Source organism: Suricata suricatta, chromosome 17 (assembly GCF_006229205.1).
Source record: "Suricata suricatta isolate VVHF042 chromosome 17, meerkat_22Aug2017_6uvM2_HiC, whole genome shotgun sequence".
NCBI classification, from domain to species: Eukaryota; Metazoa; Chordata; class Mammalia; order Carnivora; family Herpestidae; genus Suricata; species Suricata suricatta.
Window position 1 is genome coordinate 10,268,733 of NC_043716.1, and position 21,483 is coordinate 10,290,215.

Below are 21,483 nucleotides of genomic sequence, written 5' to 3' on the forward strand. Positions count from 1 at the left end.
CCCCAGGCGGCTTCTCTAGGAGCAAAATGGCGACTCCATGCGCAAGAACGGCGTCCGCGGAGACTGCGAGGCCTGTGGGCGGGGCCGAGGGCGGGGCCCGGAGCCGGGATTGCGGAGGCACCTGGCTAGGGGGCCGTGGGCGGGGGCCGTGGGCGGGGCTCGGCCGCGGGAGGGGCGGGGACGGGCACCGGCGGATGCGGGCAGGAGCGCTGGGGCCCTGCAGGCCAGAGGGGCGGGGAGGTGGACGGAGCTGAGCCATCTCTGGTACCGGGAATGTGGTGGCTGTGAAAGCGAAGGTGTAGAATCACAAATGTCTGGGTTCAAGTCTTTAGTGGTTTGTGACCTTCGGCAAAGTCACTTCACCTCTTTGTGCCTCAATTTCCTCATCCGAAAAATGAAAATGATGGTAGCATCTATCTAATAGGGTTCTGAGGATTAAGCGGGAGGACACCTGCAGAGCTTTTTAGCTCAGTTCTTGCCATATAGTAAAGGCGCAGTTGGTATCTGCTGACCTTTCTTCTTTTATATTTTTTAAATGTTTATTTTTATTTTGGAGAGACAGACAGAGGATCCGAAGCAGGTTCCTCGCTGACGCTGACAACAGAGAGCCCAGTGCAGGGCTCTTGAGATCATGACCTAAGCAGAAGTCGGTCGTTTAAATGACTGAGCCACCCAGGTGCCCCAACCTTTCTTCCTTTATTATAAAGGAATTGGTGTTTTTCATATCCATAGCCTAAATTCTTCAAAATCTAAATATAACTACATTTATATGGTTTATTTTAACTTTAAATATAACATAAGAATAGCATATGCGGGGGCACTTGGGTGGTTCAGTCCATGAAGTGCCTGACTCTTGCTCTCAGCTCAGGTCTTGATGTCAGGGTCCTGAATTCTGAATCCAAGCCCCGCATTGGGCTCCACGCTGGGAGTGAAGCCCACCTAAAAAAAAAAAAAAAAAAAAAAAGCAAATACGTATGTAGCACTTACCGTGTCTGGCCAAGTCCTCTTAACTGCTTACCATGTATTTAACCATAATTTATTTAATCCTCACAAGAGTATGAAGTAGACATTATTGTCTTCTCCATTTTAATACTTGTGGGAACTGAAACACCCACACTGAATGGCTTGACAAAGGACTAAGTGGACACGGATTGCAATCCCCAAGGCCTGGCACCAAACTCTGCATCATGCGATCTGTATACCACACTGCCATCTCCAATTCTACTTTGGATTTTTCACAAGCGTAAGGCATGAAATCATTCATCAAAGGTTGGGCAGCTAGCTAGAAGCGGCCAGCCTCTTATTTTACAACTGGGGAATACAAGCATCTCAATTTATGAGCCTTAAATTGAGTGATATTTCATGAAACAGTGTTAAGACATTTCCTTTGCCTGACAACGTTACAGGGACATACTTCTTGCAAAGAGTGAGGCCCGTGGGCTCACTGATTTGCAGGCCAAAACTGAATCCTCTTCCAGCCGACCATCGTCGGGTTTTATGCTCTAACCCTTGCCCAACCTCACCAGCCTGCTTCTACCAGCAGCTTGGGGTCCACCCTTCACGTCACATGTTGCGGTAGGAATGGATTGGACCAATCAGGACAACTCATCCCTCTGAGCTCACTGATTCGCTCCAAGGATAGGCCACTGAGCCAATGGGAGCCCAGGAGACACAAACTAGAGCCTCGTGAGAGCTGTGGCCGGTGTCTTGCTCTCTTGTTCTGGTTCTCAGGATATCTAGAGGGAACCATCAGGAAAAACTGCTGATAGAGGAAGAGAACGGGAGGGATACAGACGGAACCAGTCGAATTTAGGATGAACCTGAATCCAGTCGTACCCTGGATTCATTTACAGGTGCCAGTTAATTTCTCCCTTCCACCCTCTTAAGCTAGCGTGTATCATTCGCAAGGGCCTGCGTGTTTTCCCCTTGCTTACATATTGTTTTTTCTCAGCAGCCTGGTCCTCTGTCTCTGCACTACAGGACCTTCGTACATGCTGTTCCTGCCTCACGGAAGGCACATCCTCCTGCAGTCCTCTGCCCCAGTGACACCTATTTAAACTGCATCTCGACACAATTGTCATTTCCAAGCCTTTTCCAAACTGTCCCCCACCCACCAAAAAACCTACTTCATGTACCTTTCCTTGATTAAGCTTATCATGATTGCCAATTCTTGCTAATCATGTATTTACTTGGATGATTATTTCCTAAATATCCCTACCCTAGGCCTTATAGATGGTAAGCCCCATGTGGGCAGGCCCTTTGTCTCATCTGCTGACCACTATTTCCCAGTACTCGGAATAGTGTCTAACACAAGTATAGTACTCAAGAAATGTCTGCAAAATGGGTGACCTGAGACTTAGCCCTTTGGTAGAAAGAAAGTGGGCAATATTATAAATTATATAGTATTTGCATAACAGAATGTTCTCGTAATTTTATAGATCAGCTTTTCCTGACCCAGAATGGCTTGTTCCCACAAAGCACTGCTTGCAGGGTTCCAGTGAAATGGCTAGTTTCTCTTCCCCTCATTGTAGGCACTTAGCTTCTAGTTTCCCTTGCTCTGCTATGTCAGTTAACACTTGTCTGTCTGACTTCCATTCCCCAAAGACTCTTTTGAAATCCCTGGGGCTGATGTCTCTTCTCCCATACTCATTATCCTTGGGGTTTAGGCCATGTGAGTGAGCTGTGGTGGACATCCGGCCCAGATGACCTACCAGTGACAGCAGACCCAAGTCACCACCTGACTGCAGTTGTAATGAGGGACGCTGAATCACCCAGCTGAGCCCGATCCAACTGCCGAACATTGAGAAGTAATGATGAACTTTGGTATAAAGTCACTGAGTTTGGAGATGTCTTGTTACACAGCTATGGGTAACGAGAGAGAAAGGAGTACAGCCAGAATTTAAAGACTGTGGTCAGGGCGCCTGGGTGGCTCAGTCGGTTAAGCCTCCGACTTCGGCTCAGGTCAGATCTCACGTTCATGGGTTTGAGCCCCGCGTCAGGCTCTGTGCTGACAGCTAGCTCGGAGCCTGGAGCCTGCTTCCGGTTCTGTGTCTCCTTCTCTCTCTGCCCCTCCCCCTGTCATGCTCAAAAAATTAAAAAAAAAAAAAAAAGACTGTGGTCGGGGCACTTGGGTGGCTCAGTTGGTTAAGCACCAGACTTTGGCTCAGGTCATGATCTTGCAGTTCATGGGTTTGAGCCCCGCATCGGGCTCTGTGCTGACAGCTCAGAGCCTGGAGCCTGCGTCAGAGTCTATGTCTCCCTCTCTCTCTGCCCCTCCCCCATTTGTTCTCTGTCTCTCTCTCTCTTTCTCTCTCTCTCTCTCTCAAAAATAAATAAGCATTAAAAACAAAAACTAAAGACTGTAGTCATTTCCAGCCTGATGCAGTTTTGAGTTAGTCCATTGCTAAGCCTTTTCAATCCCTTGCTCAGCTGGAGGCTTCCAGATTCTGTATGCATTATGGAAGTGATCAGCTTGCCTGTATCACATCATTGACCCCATTCAAGGGCCAAACTGCTGCTTGGAAAATATGAATCAAGACACCTACGCCTAAGACATTTCCCTTCAAACTTTTTTTTAAAGGAAGAGAATCTTTGCTATCGGTTTGAAGAAGATTTTCAGCAGAGTGGTATAGCAGAAAACACAGACTTCTCCTCCAAACACATGCTGAAATGAACACTTGGGCTTGACCGTCAGCCACTAAAACGAGGTCTGCCTCCTGCCCCCTCGTTGCAGTAATGACCCCCGACAGAGAGGTGAGGCCACCTCTCTGAGCTTCAGTTTGCTCACCTGAAAAATGGATACTAAGATTAGCGGCTGTGTGGGGATTCCAGGGGTGGGGGGGGAGATAACTTTTCCTTAGGATCCAGGACTAAGAGGCCACCAGAGGAGGCTGTTTGGGGGCTGCCTCTCCTCCTTTGCATCAGGAATCGATGGCTTTGTTTCTTCTCCGAATGGAGGAAGATGGCAGCTGGTGTAGCCCTGGGAGGCAGCAGGGACCATCGGCCTGCTCGCTAGTCAGGGGGCCTTTGTAAGTTTCCATCATCGAGCCCTTTCCCTCATCCTCTGGACTTTCTCCTTTTTCTAGTTGCCCTCCCCCGCAAAAATGAAAAAAGCTTCATTGTCTTTCATGATTATTTTTTTAAATTTTTTAACGTTTATTTATTTTTGAGAGAAAGAGAGAGACAGAATATGAGCGGAGGAGAGGCAGAAAGAGAAAAAGACACAGAATCCGAGGCAGGCTCCAGGCTCCAAGCTGTCGGCACAGAGCCCGACACTGGGCTCAAACTCACAAATGTGAGATCACAAACTGAGCTGAAGTCAGTCACTTAACCAATGAGCTAACAGGTGCCCCTGTCTTTCACGACTATTAGTATTTACATGTAAAAAAAAAAAAATCCAAACACTCAAAGAGAAAAAAGTAAAAAGATATTATCTCGCCATGGACAGACGATCACTCCTGACATTTTTTAAATCTCCCTTTTCCACTTAACAATCGGTTGCAGATATAGTTCATGTTAATGAACTTTCGTCAAGGGCATCCCTGTGCATACTGTGGGCTGAACAGCACAGACTTGGGACCCGGTTGGCCTATGTCCAAATTCCTTCTCCTCTACTCACCAGCTGTGTGACCTTCAGCCTTCCTGCTTCCTCAGCTAAAGGAGGGGACTGACCGCTGCGACGACCTCCTCGGGTTGTCATGATGACCAAGTGAATTGTTACCTGGCACACAACTGCCAACCGCTTTCTATTCACTGGACTTACTATGCACTATGGTGATGGGGATGGGCTGGGATGTTCTTAACCTGTCTCTAATTCTAAGCACTTTTCATTAATATACACAAGCTGTCTTTGCACCTTTGCTCGAGTATTTTCCTACGTTAAATTACTCGATGTAAACTTGTTGGTCAAAAGGTATATATGCACTTTTCAAATGATGCCCCCAAGAAATTTTGTACTAATTTACATTCTCGCCAAAACATGAAGAGTGTTCATTTCTCCTCATCCTCACTGACACAGAGCACTGCCTTTTTTTTTTTTTTTTATGTGGTTCAGTGGATTGTCAGTGTTTCCTGGGCTTTTAAAATCGCTTGTCCACATCAGGCTGCCTGGAGCACCCCTGGCCACCTTGCCCGAGGATCTTCAGCTCCATTCATCCCCTCAACAAATATTGATTAAGGACCTGCCACATGCCAGGCCCAGTTAGGGAGCTGGGCTGCAGCCAACAATGACCAGGCACCTACTTCATGAGATGGTCAAGGAGTAGGTGAGCCACGGCATGCTAAGTGGTTAGCAAGCGCCTGCTTCAGCACCCAGGATACTATACTATATAAGTGAGACCTTTATAAATAAATATAGAATATACATTTTGTAAATGTATCAATGATATTACATCACTATATATAAAACATTATCATTATATATATTATGATAATATCAAGTATTATCATGATCATGTTTAGCCACAGGACCTGAGACGTCACTTCTCTCTGTCCCTTCAGTTTGCTCATCTGTAGATGGGCAAATGCCACTTACCCCCTGGCACTATCCGAGGAGGGAGGGCGGGTATGTATTTACCATGCGGGGCAGTAAAGGAAGCGCCAGGGAGGCTGAGACAGCCCCCCGCACGGCCTCCTCCTGCAGACGGCACAGCGGAGATGTGGGACTCTGAACCCTTGCTGACATTCCACTTTCTGCAGGTGTTCCCCTCACCCATTGCTCGCGGGAATGTGAAATGGCACAGGCACTCTGAAAACCAGCCTGGCAGTTCCTCAAAAAGGGAGACACAGACTTCCCATATGACTCATCGGCTGTCATTGTACGTGTCTGCCCAAGAACATTTAGAATGGTTGTTCTGGTTTGAGGTTTACTTATTTTGAGAGAGAGAAGTGCACTCAGGGGAGAGGCAGAGAAAGGGAGACAGAGAATCCCAAACAGGGTCCACAGAGCCCAACATGGGGCTCGATCTCATAAACCCTGAGATCATGACGTGAGCTAAAATCAAGAGTTAGATGCTTCACTGACTGAGCCACCCAGGTGCCCCCAAAACAGTTGTTTAAACACATACTTGTATATAGATGCAAAAAGCAATGGTTCTTAAATTTGAGTGTCAGTCAACAATCAACTGGAGAGATTGTTAAAACAGAATTCTGGGGGCGCCTGGGTGGCTCAGTCGGTTGGGCTTCCGACTTCGGCTCAGGTCAGATCTCACATTCATGGGTTCGAGCCCCGCATCAGGCTCTGGGCTGACAGCTAGCTCAGAGCCTGGAGCCTGCATCTGGTTCTGGGTCTCCTTCTCTCTCCTTCCCTCCCCCTCTCATGCTCTGTCTCTCTCTGTATCAAAAATAAATTAAAAAAACATTTAAAAAAAACACACAGAATTCTGGACCCAGCCCAAGTCCTGGTAAAATCTGAGAATCTGCATTTCTATCAAGTGTCCATGGGATGCCGATAACGCTGTCCATCAGGTGTTAGCTCGTCATCACAGATGGGAAGGGGGCCCAAACCATGACCCATGAAGGAATGCTAACAGCAGTAAGACCTTCCAAGGCTAGGGACATCTGGGTGGCTCAGTGGGCTGAGCGTCTGACTTTGGCTCAGACTATGGTCTCATGGTCTGTGAGTTCGAGCCGTGCATCAGGCTCTGTCAGAGCCTGAAGCCTGCTTTGGATTCTGTGTTTCCCTCTGTCTATCAGAAACTAACAAACATTTAGAAAATTTTTTAAAAAGACCTTCTGACGCTTTACCTTTGCACACTTCCTCCACATCCTCCATATAAATATATAAAATGCATCCACATGTCACGGAAAATTAAACTCTTTGCTGTAAAATAAAAATTGAAAGGATGTTTTATAATGGTGCTTCTGAAATCATTTGGCCATAGGTGAGTCCCTCAACTTCTGACTGACGGTGATCTCTAAGCAATCCATGTTCATCTGACTTTATGGGAAATTCTTACAAAATGAGAACATCTAAGCCCGGTGTTTTCCACCGTCCTGAAAATTGTATGGACATTCGATTTAATGATAAGGAGGTTGAGTATAATGTTATACTTTGTGGACCTTTAATTAAACATTTAGTGGGGCGCCTGAGTGACTCAGGTCATGATCTCATGGTTCTTGGGTTCGAGCCCTGCATCAGGCTCTGTACTGACCAACTCAGAGCCTGGAGTCTGCTTTGGATTCTGTGTGTGTGTCTCTGTCTACCCCTCCTCTGCTAGCACTCTGTCTCTCTCTGTCTCTCAAAACTAAATAAATGTTTTTAAAAAAACATTAACATTGGTTTTGTGGGGGGGAGGTTAAATTTTTTTTATGCGTTTTATTTCTTTTTGAGAGACAGCGCAAGCATGGGAGGGTCAGAGAGAGAGAGGGAGATACAGAATCTGAAGCAGGCTCCAGGCTCTAAGCTAGCTATCAGCACAGAGGCAACGCGGGGCTTGAACCCACGTATCGTGAGATTGTAAGGACGCAGGTCTGATTGAAGCTTCCCCTCTGACCTTGAAGGCCAGCTAACACCGCTAACGTTTCTAAGGGCGGGCCTAAGGATGGAGGCCATAAGATAATCACTTATTGCTTAAGACTAGTCACGCCCTAGTGAGGGTCCTGGGCCCACTCTGTGATTGGTCAATGCTCTAAATGTTGTGATTGGCTCCCACTGGGGGTGTCGATGTATGGTTAAAGTTACTGCCAGTATTGATGGGGGGGTAGGGATAGGATTGCTGTGCCTGTGTCGCCATTTCCTGTAATGCTCCCTTCCTAAAAGAGCCCCTGCCCCACCATGTTCGGGGCTCCCTCCACATGGATCCAGTGCGTTGGTGGGGTCTGTGAGCCCGAGCTTATAAGCCTGTAGTAATAAAGCCCTTTGCTTTTGCATGCGTGACTCGGTCTCCCTGGTAGTCTCTGGTTTTTGGGGGCGATATTGGAAACTTGGGTATTACAAGATCATGACCTGAGCCGAAGCTGGACACTTAACTGACTGAGCCACCCAGGTGCCCCTGTGGGAGGTTTTTACATTTTTTTGGATGCAATAAAAAAAATTAAGGTCTTGGGATGCCTGGGTGGCTCAATCGGTTGAGCATTGGACTTGAGCTCAGGGCACGATCTTGTAGTAGGTGAGTTCGAACCCCACATCAGCTCACTGCTGTCAGGCAGTCTGCTTGGATCCTCTGTTCCTCTGCCCCCCCCTCTCTGCCCCTCCTCTGCTCTCTCACTCTCTCTCAAAAATAAATAGACATAAAAAATTTAGATCTCAAATATAAATGAAGGCCCTCGAAAAGTCCTAAGCCCTAGGCTTGGTGCCAAAATAGTTTGTCAAACAAAGTGGACAGTCTTCTGAAGAAGCCTGGACAGGGACCCTGGAGAAGCGGCTTCACCTGTAAATGAACACAGGGCTGTCCCATAAAGGGAGCAGCTGGGCCCTGTTCCTCACCAGGGCTCGAGCCGGAGCCAGGGCAGGGGCTGCCAGCAAACAGGTTTCAACTCAGCCTCAGAGGCTGGTCAGAGCTGCCGACAGAAGACCTGTCCTGACCGCGGAGGAGCCACTGGAAATGGCAACAGAGACATCTCTGCGGGTTAGGATGGGCTGGGTTCTGCTGCAGCTGACAAACCCAAGTCATCGTGGGTTACACCAACAACGAACTCTTTCTGAGGGCCATGTGTCCATCGTGGGCCGTCTAGAAGCTCTAATCCACATCGCCCACCCTCGCCAGCCTGCAGGACCAAGCCCCATGCGGGCCACTGTCCATCTCCCTGTGGAGAGAAACAAGAGATCTGTTGTTAATCATGCATCAACTGTTACAGCTCCTGCTGGGAAATAACACGTGTCACTTTTCTTCATGTCCGACAAGGATTCTCTCCTTGACTAAATTCTACTCAGGCTCCTCTGAGTCCTCTTTCAATGAGGGCATGACCTTGGGATTTCTGTTCTCCTCTTTGCATGGTCCAGTTTTGGCAAGAATCTTGCTGAGTCAATCTAGCCAGAACCCTCCCCCACCCCATCACCTCCATATCTAATGGAGTTCCTCATCCTCCATCTCCTCCAGGCGGTGCCTCATCCCCCTGGCCCAACTTCGGGCAAAAATCTCATTTGACCAGAATCCCCTCCTGACTTTCTTTGCGGAATTTTTCATCCACTGGCCCCACCCTACTCCTTGGGTATAAAATCGCACTTTTCTGTGTTCCCAATTGAGTCCAATTTCCCTCCCCTATTGCAAAGCTCCACCACAGGGGTCCCTGCACTTACCCTGATTGACTCTCTAGAAAAAAGCCCGCCTTACTACTCTTTAACAAGCGTCAGAATGAGTCGTTTTCCCATTGGCCAGAGGGGGTCACGTGGCCAAGCCTGCCCGGGGCAAAGGGGAGGAGAATGCTCCAGCAAGTGGCCCTGCTCGCTTGTGAATTATACCAGCCACCACTTTCCTTTGGGAGGGAACCTGGGGACAACCCTCTGTAAAGCAGCCCCCACCCAGACAGTGGTCTTGTTCTTTAGGTCTCTTTCAACCACATATTGGAGAGGGGGAGGGGAAGTCACGTGCCTGAAGTCCCAGAGACAGGAAGTGGCGGAGCATCGAGAAGCCTCTTCTCCCTCACCCCCCTTTAATCCCTGCCCCCATGGCCCTAGAGGGGATGTAGATGTTCTCATTTCTGATTTACACAGCGGCTCCTCAAGCCAGTGTGGTCACCTGACTCCGACTCAGCTGGGCTTGGGGGTGGGTGGGGGAGTCCCAAAATCTCTGTTGGGGCAGCTGGTTTGTAGGAGATGAAGGTAATCAGTCTCAGATTCAAAAGGCATTGTACATGAATCTTGATTAGTTCCTTTTTAGAAAATCATTTTTGCCACGTCATTTATCTGCAAAGGTACCTTCAGTAGCGTCCAACCTCCAACACAGGAGATCCGATCTGAACTCACTTTCCTCTCTCCCAAACGCACTGAAAGACTGTCAACTTTATGAGTACCAGGGAGGTGACCTGCGATAGCCATTCACGTTTACCTCTGTGCTATGCTCAGCCTGCAGCAAAAACAAATTTAATAATAAAAGGGTCTTTGAGGCACACGGATAAATTACATTTCATAGTTTCCTTGCAGTGGAGCTGTGTAACTGCATTCTGGACGTGAAATGTGAGGATATGTGATTTACACTGATTTGAGGCTTGGCCCATAAAAATCTCCCAATCTCCAAATGTCAAAGAAAACCAGAGTCTGCCAGGAGTTGATGTGCAAAAAAACAAATTTTACTCAGGAACTATTGCAATAGGGTGTCAAAAACAGAATTCAGCTGAGGACATTTGAAGAGCTAATTGGGTTTATTAAAGGATTCAGGAATGCCATCCAGCAAGTAGAGGAGCCCTTCAAGGAGTTCCACGGAAGGAAAGGTATTTATAGGAAGGAGGGTGGGACAAGAAAGTTACTAGCAAAAGAAAGGATTCCAGGGGTGCCTGGGTTAAGCATCCTACTCTTGATTTCGGCTCAGGTTATGATCTTGAGGTTTGTAGGTTTCAAGTCTCCAAGTTGGGCTCTGTGCTGACATCGCAGAGCCTATTTGGGATTCTCTCTCTCCCTCTCCCTGCCCCTCCCCTGCTTGTGCTCTCTCCCCAAAAAATAAATAAATAAAATAAGTAAATAAATAAACTTAAAAAAAAAAAGATTGTTCCAGGCAAGGGGAGGAGGATTGCGGGATAGGGGGTCTTATTAGGTGGATTACCTCACCCTCATTGGTTAAGTGTCCAACTCTTGATTTCAGCTCGGGGCATGATCTCACAGTTTGTAAGTTCCAGCCCCACATCAGGCTCCGTGCTGACAGTGCAGAACCTGCCTAGGATTCTCTCTCTCCCTCTCTCTTTGCCCCTCCTCCACTTGTACTCTCTCAAAATAAACATTTAAAAATTTTAAGTTTTCTTGCATGTGGTATTATCTTTGGGTTATGTGAGATATTCTTGTTTGAAAGAGGTGCACTCTTAAGTCTCTAGAGGTGAAGAGTTACCACCAGACCACAGAAGTGGGTTACAGGTGAGGACTGACCATCAAACTCACTACATACGATGGCTCACCTAGGACCTTATTTTCTTAGAAAGGATATGGAACAGGAAAAGAGAACTTCACATACAGCTTTCTTTTGTTCCTAATTTTTGCAATGGGGCATGTTCTAGCTGTAGGCAGCTTCAACAGAGGGAAGCCACTGTCTGGGGTCCCTTGCTAGTCAGCTTGCCCTGTAAAGAGGCTACTTCCCATTCTTCAATAAAGCTACAGTCCATCCATTACAAGTTATACCAGGAACAATCCTACAAGCCAAGTACAGAAGCGCGGAGCATTCTTGGGTCCGTTTAACAGCACAGGAGCACTGCAGGATCCCCATCTACATGCAGACCAAGTACCCATTCTAGAGGCTGGAGGGAGTTCCAGGTCAGCCTCGAAAGCTTTCCCTCTAGCTATGATCTCTGCGACTTCTTTCGAAGTCCTTCGACAAAAAAGTTAAATAGAGACAAAATGGGAACTACTGCTGAATCCAGAAAATGAGAAAGTGTTGACCAAACTATTCTTCCAATGGTTCTGCGGTTGAAGTTTTTCATTCCAGGAAATCGAAAAGCTAAAATCTAAAATGGGGGAATTCACCTCTTGCTTTTATTTCCTGTGTGGTTGATTCTCAATTCATTCTGCCTGTTTAAGCCTTCCTGCTCTCACAGTTAAGATCTCTCCTGTTCCATGAAGTTGCCCTCCGCCTCCTAACTGGTGATTGGATCCTAGGATCCATCCCTCCCTGCAGTCCAAGTGCTAGTTCTTCCGGAAGCACATTCCATCAGATCCTTTCTGTTGGCTTCCTTCAGTTGCAGGGCACACAAAACAACACACAGGCAAACTGCCTTCAACCCCCGGTTCCCCCTCCCCGCAAAAAAGGGAAACTTTCCTACATAACCAAATAGTCCTAGATTTCACTTTAGTCAAGTTTTGTGCCAGAGACCAAATGAGGCCAGGCCCCCATTTTTCTCTCCCCATTACTCGCTTTGCATCTTTAGTGTTGCTTCCACGTCACTAGACGGTGATTAACATCTTCAGGCGGTCTGCAGAAAGACATTCAGCAGCCTCTGCCCTAGCATTTTCCGCAAAAGTCCCAGGCTCATTCTGATTGGACAGGCTCGGTCACAGTCCCACCCCTGAACCAATCACTTAAGACCGGCAATATTAACCCTGATTGGCCTATCCTGAGTCACATGCTCCACACCTGGCTCTCGGGTGGAATCAGCAGGAGCAGAGAGCCCTAGGAAAGGAGGCCCGGGAGGGGACGACTGGGTGTGGCTGGATTCTGGAAGGTGGGGTGAGGGGCAGCTGTCGGAGATGAGAGCCGAGAGGGAGGTGACTTGGTTGGTGACCTGGTCCCAACCCACTTCAGAGGACATTTCGATCTTAGTTGGTTCTGAGTACTTCTTCAACCTGTAGGTCCCCACAGTGATATTTTTGGACACAGCGTGCACCGGGCTGGTTCGCCGGATTTTTTTCTTCGCCCCAAAGTATTAATTAACCTGTTTTCCTCGCGCTCAGCCCAGCCCATGTCAGGAGCCAGCACTGACAGAGTGTAGTAGTTCACAAAGTGACCACAAGGTGGAGATGGAAAACGGGAACCCGGTCTTCGGCTTCGCTTTTTGTTTACTTCCTAGTCACGTATAAAATACATATAAAAAAATGCATCTTACAGATTCAGTTTAATAAATTCTCACACACTGAGAAAATGAATGTGACCAGCATTCATCCATCTCAAGAGGCTGAATATGATCAACACCTCGGGAGTGTCCCTCATGCCCTCTTCCATCCACCCCTCCCTCCGAGTGCTAGGATCAGGCTGTCCTGACTCATAAAGCCGTCTGTTCATTAATCTTTCTTGTTTGTCGTTTACAGTAATGGAGTCATACAGTATGTGCTACTTTGGGTCTGACCTTTTTACTCAAGATTCGTTTGTGAGCTTTATATCCATCATGTCATGTGTAGTTGTATTTTTTTTTAATGTTTATTTATTTTTTGAGAGAGAGGCAGGAGAGGGGCAGAGAGAGGGAGATACAGAATCCGAAGCAGACTCCAGGTTCTGAGCAAGCTGTCAGGACAGAGCCCCAGTTCATTATGGTTCTGTAGTTCCCACATGGCTTGTCCCTTCTGTTGTTGATGAGTATTTGGGTAATTTTCGGTTTGGAGCCATTATGAATATCGCTGTTAGGACTCTTTCGCTTACCTTTTGACGAGATTATAGATAATTTTGTTGCGTGTGTACCTGTGAATGAGATTGTTGGACCATCGGTTATATAAATGTTTGTTTAGCATTAGCAGTTCCTGCCAAGCTGCCTCCAAGGGGGTTGAGCTGATTTACATGCCCACAACAGGTATTTTATCTTTACCATTGTAGCCATTCAAATATGTTAGACTTTTATTTTTAAGTTTATTTATTTATTTTGAGAGAAAGAGAGAGCGGGGGAGGGACAGACACAGACAGAGAGAGAGAGAGAATCCCAAGCAGGCTCTGCACTGTCAGCGCAGAACTGGACATGGGCCTCAATCCCTTGAACCATGAGATCAAGACCTCAGCCAAAATCAAGAGTCAGACGCTTAACCAACTGAGCCACCCAGGCGCCTCTTAACTGCTTTCTTAAGTATAGCTGGCATAATGTAAAATTCACCTGTTTGTATGTGTACAATCCAATGATCTTGGGTAACTGATGAGTTGTGTAATCACCACAATGAACCAATTATAGAAAATTTCCTTCACTCCAAAAAAGATCTCTCATGTCTTTTTTACCTTGGGTTTTAGCCTCCTTGTTTTCAACAGCCTTTAGGCATTTCCTTGGTTCCAGGCACTTAGCTAAGCAGTATCAGCGATTTAAGAAATCGGTAGGAGCTGGTCCTTGCAGCCGGGGAGAGACAGACATGTAACCCGATTACTCTGGTTCAGGGCAAGCACAGAGCACCATGGCATGGGTGGTGACCCAGAAAGGGTTCCTGATTGCACGTGGTGGGGATGACAGGGATGGAGAATCAGCTTGGCTACCATCTGGGGGAAATGTCCCTCCAAGAAGAACTCGGCTTTCCAGGCCTTGCGTGGAGAACCTTCACAACCAGGGGCTTGACTAGGGGACGCTGCCCTTTACACCCACAACTTCCTGGGCCTCGGCACGAGTTCGCCTCCCCCACTAGACTGAGAGCACCTAAGGACAACGGTCTTGGCTCACTTTTTCACTGTGTCGCCAGGACTTGACACAGTGTTCAGCATATAGTAGGTGCCTGTCTTAGCTTCACGGGCTGCAAGAACAGAATACCACACACTGGGGGGCCCCAAACAGGGTTGTGGTTCTGGAGGCTCCAAGTCAGAAGTCAAGGTGTGGGCAGCATCCCTCTCCCTCTGAAGTCACTAAGGCAAGATCCTTCCTTGCCTCTTCTTTTTCCTTCTTTCGTTCCTTCTTTTTTTTTTTAACTTTTTTTAATGTTTTATTATTTTTATTATTTTTTTAATTTTTCTTTTATGTTTTTTAGTTTAGGTGTTTTGTTGTTGTTGTTGTTTTTGAGAGACAGCATGAGCAGGAGAGGGTCAGAGAGAGAAGGAGACACAGAATCCAAAGCAGACTCCAGGCTCTGAGCTGTCAGCACAGAGCCCGACACGGGTCTCGAACCCACAAATCATGAGATCATGACCTGAACTGAAGTAGGACACTCAACCAACTGAGCCACTCAGGCGCCCCATTATTTTTATTCTTGAGAGAAAGAGAGACAGCGTGAGCAGGGTGAACCGCGAGATCATGACCTGGGCCGAACCCAGCTCCTCAACCAACTGAGCCACCCAGGTGCCCCTCTTTCTTTCTTTTTTTTTTAACAACAACAAGAAAACAGTTTGTTTGTAACACAGCCCAGTCTCCATCACTTGAGCACAGCAAGCGTCATTTCGTCTATGGGAGAACTTCATGGCCCCCCAAACAGCAAGCCCATCTTCCCGAAGAGACCCAGCCCAGAGCCAACCGAACACACAAAGGGCAAGCCCAGAACGAGCGTGGGCCCGGGCTTCCACACGTCTCCCTGCCCACGGCCCTTCCAGCTCCCTCGGCTGCAGCCTCCTACCCTTCCAGCCCGACCAGGCCAGCCCCTGGCTCTGCTGATTGCTGCCAGCCCATCGTGATTCTTGGCTTACACGCGCTCTCTCCAGTCTCTGCCTTGTCCTTGATGTGGGAAACAAAGGCAAAAGAAAAAAATTAAATAGTCTTACAACCTACAGCCCATTGACAAGTCCTTGAGACAGGTAGAGTGACCTTCCTCTGGGCTCTCAGCTGCCTGGTTGATGACACTTTCTAAGGGCAAAAGGCAATCCTAGCTTAACAGTATCCTGACCCCCAGAGTCCAATAAGTTTACTTTAACACATAAACATTCCTGTGTTGGGGGTGCCTAGGTGGCTCCGTCGGTTGAGTGTCTGATTCTTGAATTTAGCCCCAATCATGATCTCATAGTTTGTGGGATCAAGCCTCATGTCCCACTCTGCATTAACGGTGTGGAGCCTGGAATTCACTCTCTCCCCGGTCTCTGCCTCCCCTCTGCTTGTGCACGTGCGCGTGTGCGTGCACACACACGCTCTCTCCCTCTCTCTCTCTCTCTCTCTCTCTCTCTCTCAAAATAAATAAACTTTAAAAAATTCCTTTGGTCCCTGTTTGGGTGCCAAAAAAAAAAAAATTCCTTTGAGGGGCACCTGGGTGACTCAATAGGTTGAGTGTCTGACTTTGGCTCAGGTCATGATCACAAGGTTCGTGGGCTCGAACTCCACGTCAGGCTCCGTGCTGATGGTGCAGAGTGTAAGGACGCAGGTCTGAACCAAACTGACTCCATGACAGGCTTCAAGTTTCCCTCTGACCTTGGAGGCCTAAGTGTCGGTTTCCCAGAAGCATTAGACAATAAAAGGGCACAGAGTGCTCAACCAGGGACCACCCTAGTAACACCCAATCAGAAGTGGCCAGCTAAAATGCTTAACACTCCTAAGGGCAGGCCTAGAGGTAGAAGCTATAGATAATCACTTATTGCTTAAGGCTAGTTACACCCTACGTGAGGGTCCTGGGTCCACTCTGTAATTGGTTAATACTCTAAATATTGTGATTGGGTCCCGCCAAAAGTAACAAGCACTCTGGACAATGTGTATGGTTAAAGTTACTGCCAATGATGTTATGGGATAATGATTGGATCACTGTACCTGTGTCACAATTTCCTGTAACTCCCCCTTTCCAAACCCATAAAGGCCCTGCCCTGCCTTTGTTCGGGGCTCTCAGCACGGATTCACTGTGCTGGTGAAGTCTGTGAGCTCGAGCCCGAGCCCGTAATAATAATAAAGCCCTTTGCTTTTGCATGCGTGACTCGGTTGGTTTTTGGGGACCATATTGAAATCTTGGGCATAACAAGAGTCTGCTTGGGATCCTCTGTCTCCATCTCTCTCTGCACCTACCCCACTTGTGTTTTCTCTCTCTCAAAAATAAACATTAAAAGACTAAAAATGAAAGAAATGGGATGTGGTGCTGGAGAGCCTTCTTAGAGCATGAGGGCACGGACACACCCGGGGGATAGGAAAACAGAAGCTAAGTTAGCCTGAGTCACTGCCTGTGGAGACACCGTGGCACCCTGGGCTGTCCATGCTCAGACTTGTATGCATAACAGAAACCAACTTCATTTTTTTTTTTAAAGATTTTGTTTTTAAGTAATCTCTCCATCCAACCTGGGGCTCGAACTCACAACCCCAAGATCTAGAGTCATGTGCTCTACTGACCGAGCCCGTCAGGCACCCCAGAGGTGTCATCTACCTTGTTCAAGCATTTGCATTTGTTTCCTGTGGCTGCCAGAACACAGGGGTGGCTTAGAGCAACCACACGCATTTATCACCTCACAGTTTTGGAGGCTGGCGGTTTGCAATCAGTAGCGCTGATTCAAGGCCAGAATCAAGGAGGCACCAGGGCCTCTAGAGGCTGTAAGGAGATTTTGCTCCTGGCCTCTTCCGGGTTCCAGCCTTCCTCTGGATGTGAGTAGATCACTCCGATCTCTGCCTCCAGCTACAAGCTGCCTTCTCTGTGTGCGCATCAACTCTCCCTCCGCTTCCTGCCTACAAGGGGGAAATCCTCATCTCAAGACCCTTAACTTAATCACATCTATGAAGCCCCTTTTCCCAAATAAGCTAAGACTTACACGGTTCTGGGGATTAAGACCTGATATCGTTGGGGGCTGTTGTCCAGCCGACTACGCCACTGTTATTCATGTCCCTATTACTTAGCGCTGAAACAAAACTCCAGCAGAAAGAAAAGGACGCTTGTAAAGGTGTGTTCTGGGCCCCATTATTTGTTGTAGCAAAAAAGTTGGAAATGACCTCAGTGATCAGCTGATACAGGGCATCGAACAAATAAACCATAGCGCGATATCACGGGATCTTATCGAGGAATGAAGTAATGACATGTACCTATTGGTACATTTATCAACATGGGTAAATCAATTGCAGAAGTGTAGACTGGGCTCTGTGCCGGAGGTTGAGGGTCAAGAGAAAATTCGACGGAGCCCTTGCCCAGAGGAGTCTGCAGCCCAGTGCCGGACACGGATCAAGAACTAATCATGACAGCACGGTGACTATACAGTAGCAGCATGTCCTGGAGCCTCTGGTTGTGCTGATGAAGGGTCAGCCCCAACGGGAACTCAGGAAAGCTTCACTGAGACGGATATTAAAGGAAACCTAGGTCTGCACCAGGTGGGCATGAGGGAAGGGCATTCAAAGTGGAGAGAGGGCCAAGTGCAAAGGCTTGGGGTGTGAGAAGAGTGAGGGGAGAGGAGAAGTTGCAGTTAGGGTACTGTTAGGCTCAGGCGGCAGGAAGCCTAGCAGTGAAAGGGATTTAAGGGATCGCGTGACATGAGCATCAGGAGGGGTTTGCTCAGGCTCTGCCATTCTGTCTGCTCTACCCTTCTTCCTTCACATGGCTTCCTCCCTGACTGCCAGCAGTCACCAGGAAGGACACCTTCCTCATGCCATCCAGGGTGCAAAGGTGTTTCCGCAACCATGAGGAAGGGTCCCGAGCTTAGCACCAAGTGGACCACCTGCGAGGCATCCCCATGAGCAGCTAATCCCTGTGTGCCGAGCACCTCCCTCCCCGACCCAGTCTCCTCCACCCTTCTCCGCACATTGATTGAAGCTCTGTGGGCAAACACAGAAGCCCAGGGCGAGCACATTTTCAGTTTGAAGCTCCTCTTCTTTTCACATCTGATTTCTTTTATTTGTTTTTAAATTTTTTTGTTTTTTTTAATTTATTTATTTTTGAGAGACGGAGAGAGACAGCACAAGCAGAGGAGAGTCAGAGAGAGAGGGAGACACAGAATCTGAAGCAGGCTCCCAGGCTCTGAGCTGTCAGCACAGAGCCCGACATGGGGTTCGAACCCAAGAACCATGAGATTATGACCTGAGCTGAACCTGGACGCTTAACTGACTGAGCTACCCAGGCGCCCTCTTTTATTATTTTTTAATGTTTATTTTTGAGAGAGAGACAGACAGAGCGTGAGTGGGGAAGGGGCAGAGAGAAAGGAAGACACAGAATCTGAAGCGGGCTCCAGGCTCAGGGCCTGACACGGGGCTCAAACCCATGAACCATGAGATCATGACCTGAGCATAAGTCAGACGCTCAACTGACTGAGCCACTCAGGCGCCCCTATGATTTTCTCCATGTGAAGTATCCAGAGTAGGTGAATCTCTAGCGCTAGCAAGTAGACAAGGGGTTGCCAGAGGCAGAGGGCTGTGGAGAATGGCAGAGAGAGGGAAGGGCTGTGACTCCTAACTCCTTTTGGGGGCGAAGAAAGTGTCTGAAATTGGATGTTGGTGAGGGTAGCACAATCCTGTGAATTCACTAAAAACCTCTGAACTGTACACACCAAAATAGTGAGTTTTAGGGGTTCTTGGGTCACTTGGCTGAGCGTCGACTTTGGCTCAAGTCATGGTTCACAGTTCATGAGTTCGAGCCCTGTGTGGGGCTCCCTGCTGTCAGTGCAGAGCCCACTTCAGATCCTCTGTCTCCTCTCTCTGCCCCTCCCCCATGCTTTCTCTCTCTGACAAAAATAAATAAGCATTTAAAATAATTTTTAAAAATAAAATAGTGAATTTTAAGGGCACCTGGATGGCTCAGTTGATTAAAGTTTCTGACTCTTGATCTCAGCTGAGGTCTTGATCTCAGGGTCAGGGTCATGAGTTCAAGACCCACATTGGGCTCCATGCTGGGTGTGAAGTCTTCTTAAAAAAAAGCACAGAGGCACCTGGTGGCTCAGTCGGTTAAGCCTCTGACTCTGGCTCAGGCCATGATCTCACCGTTAGGGAGTTTGACTCCCATGGTCGGGCTCTGTGTGCTGACAGCTCAGAGCCTGGAGCCTGCTTCAGATTCTGTGTCTCCATCTCTCTCTCTACCCCTCCCACTCACGCTCTGCCTCTCTCTTTCCCTCTCAAAAATAAACATTTTATTAAAAATTTTTAATGTTTATTTATTTTTGAGAGACAGACAGACTGTGAGCAGGGGAGGGGCAGAGAGGGAGACACAGAATCTGAAGCAGGCTCCAGGGTCTGAGTTGTCAGCACAGAGTCCGATGCGGGGCTCGAACTCACGAACCGTGAGATCATGCCCTGAGCCGAAGTCGGACGCTTAACTGACTGAGCAAACCAGGGCCCCCCAAAATAAACATGTTATACACTAAAAAATGAAATAACTAATCACAGTAAAATAAAATAGTGAGTTTTATGGTATGTGGGTTATAGCTCCATTAAAATAAAAACAAAACAACAAACCACCATCTTGCGTGCTGCAGTAGGAAGGTACTCAGGGCGAGTAACAGAAAAACACGAGCATCCAGAGTGGCTTCACACCGGGGGACTGTGAGTGCCGCCAGAAGAGCAGCAACCGGTGCCAAGGGAACGGTGGGAACAATGGTTGGAGGGTGGAGCTGCAGTGCCGATTCTGACGCCAGGGTCTAGCCCAAAGAATCAGAATTTCCGACGATCTCCTCCTGCTGCTGGTGGTCCGGCTTTCTGCTGCAAGCTACTTCTGGTTATCTATGGTTATGTAACAATTCTTCATAGACCACAGGGGCATAGAACACCTTAAGGTGTCTTGGTTCCATGAGTTGATGGGGCTTCACTGGGTGGCTTTCTCCTGGGCTCTCTCATATGGTTGCACTTAGAATGGTGGACCGGGGCTGGAATTTTCCAAAGGCTACTGGCTTTGGCTCACCCGTCCAGTACCTGGACTAGAATGGGCTCAACCCGCCATGGGGCCGGTCAGGCCTTGATCTCTCTCCATGGGCCCTATCCTTGTGGCTAGCGCGGGCTTCCTTCCAGTAGCCTGACTTCTGACATCAGCAGCCAGCTATCCCCAGGGTGGGCGGGACAGGAAGTAGAAGCCGAAAGGTTTTTAAGGCCTGAGCCCAGGCAGCAGCTCCTTATCATTTCTTGGAATTCTAGTAATCAAAGCTGCCACAGAGGACACTCCAATTCAAGCGAAGATAACATAACCCTAGTGAGAAGGATTTTTAAAAGATTTGGGGCCATTTTTAACCCTCCAGAAATGTTCGGACATTTCTGTCTTTCCCCAGGAAGGGCTCCGAGGCACCCTAGTGCGCCTTCGTGATAGTTTGAGTCCTTGTTACTGGTTTTGTTGTGGATCTAGTCAGTGAGATTTGGGTGTGCTCTCCTGGTTGAACTGTTTTAATGCAGGAATTTGGGGATTGGAAATACTATACCGCCACTGCCGCCATCATCCAACACTCTTCCCTCTGGGTTTTAATTTGGATCTGTAGAATTTCTTCATTTCTGAGGTGATATAGGTCATGACCCAATGTGGGACCCACAGGGCTCATAGAAACTGTAAGAATGTTCCGGCCAGTCAGCCCTCATCTGCCTTTTTGCTGTAGAACCTCAAGTGACTTGAACTGTCCAAGTTTCTTCCTTAGTAAATGCAAATGCTCACTTTGAGAAGATGCACTGAACAATAGCAGGGACGCCTGGGTGGCTCAGTAGTTGAGCGTCTGACTTGATTTCAGCTCGGGTCATGATCCCAGGGTCACGTGACTGAGTCCCCCATTGGGCTCCCACTGAGTGTGGAATCTCCTAAAGATCCTCTCTCCCTCTCCCCTACAAGCTCTCTCTAAAATAGAGAAGAGAGAAAGAGGGAGAGAAAAAAAGAAAGAACAGACAAAGCATTTAGCAAATATTAGAAACTCAGTAAACAGTAGGTATTTAGGGTTGTCTGGGCAGCTCAGTCCCTTAAATGTTTGACTCTTGGTTTCCCCTCAGGTCACGATCTTGTGGTTCGTGAGTTGGAGCCCCGTGTCAGGTTTCATGCTGACAGTGCAGAGCTTGCTTGGGATTCTCTCTCTCCCTCTCTCTGCCCCTCCTCCACATGAGTGTGCTTTCACTCTCTTTCTCTCAAATTAAATAGACATAGGGGTGCCTGGGTGGTGCAGTCGGTTAAGCGTC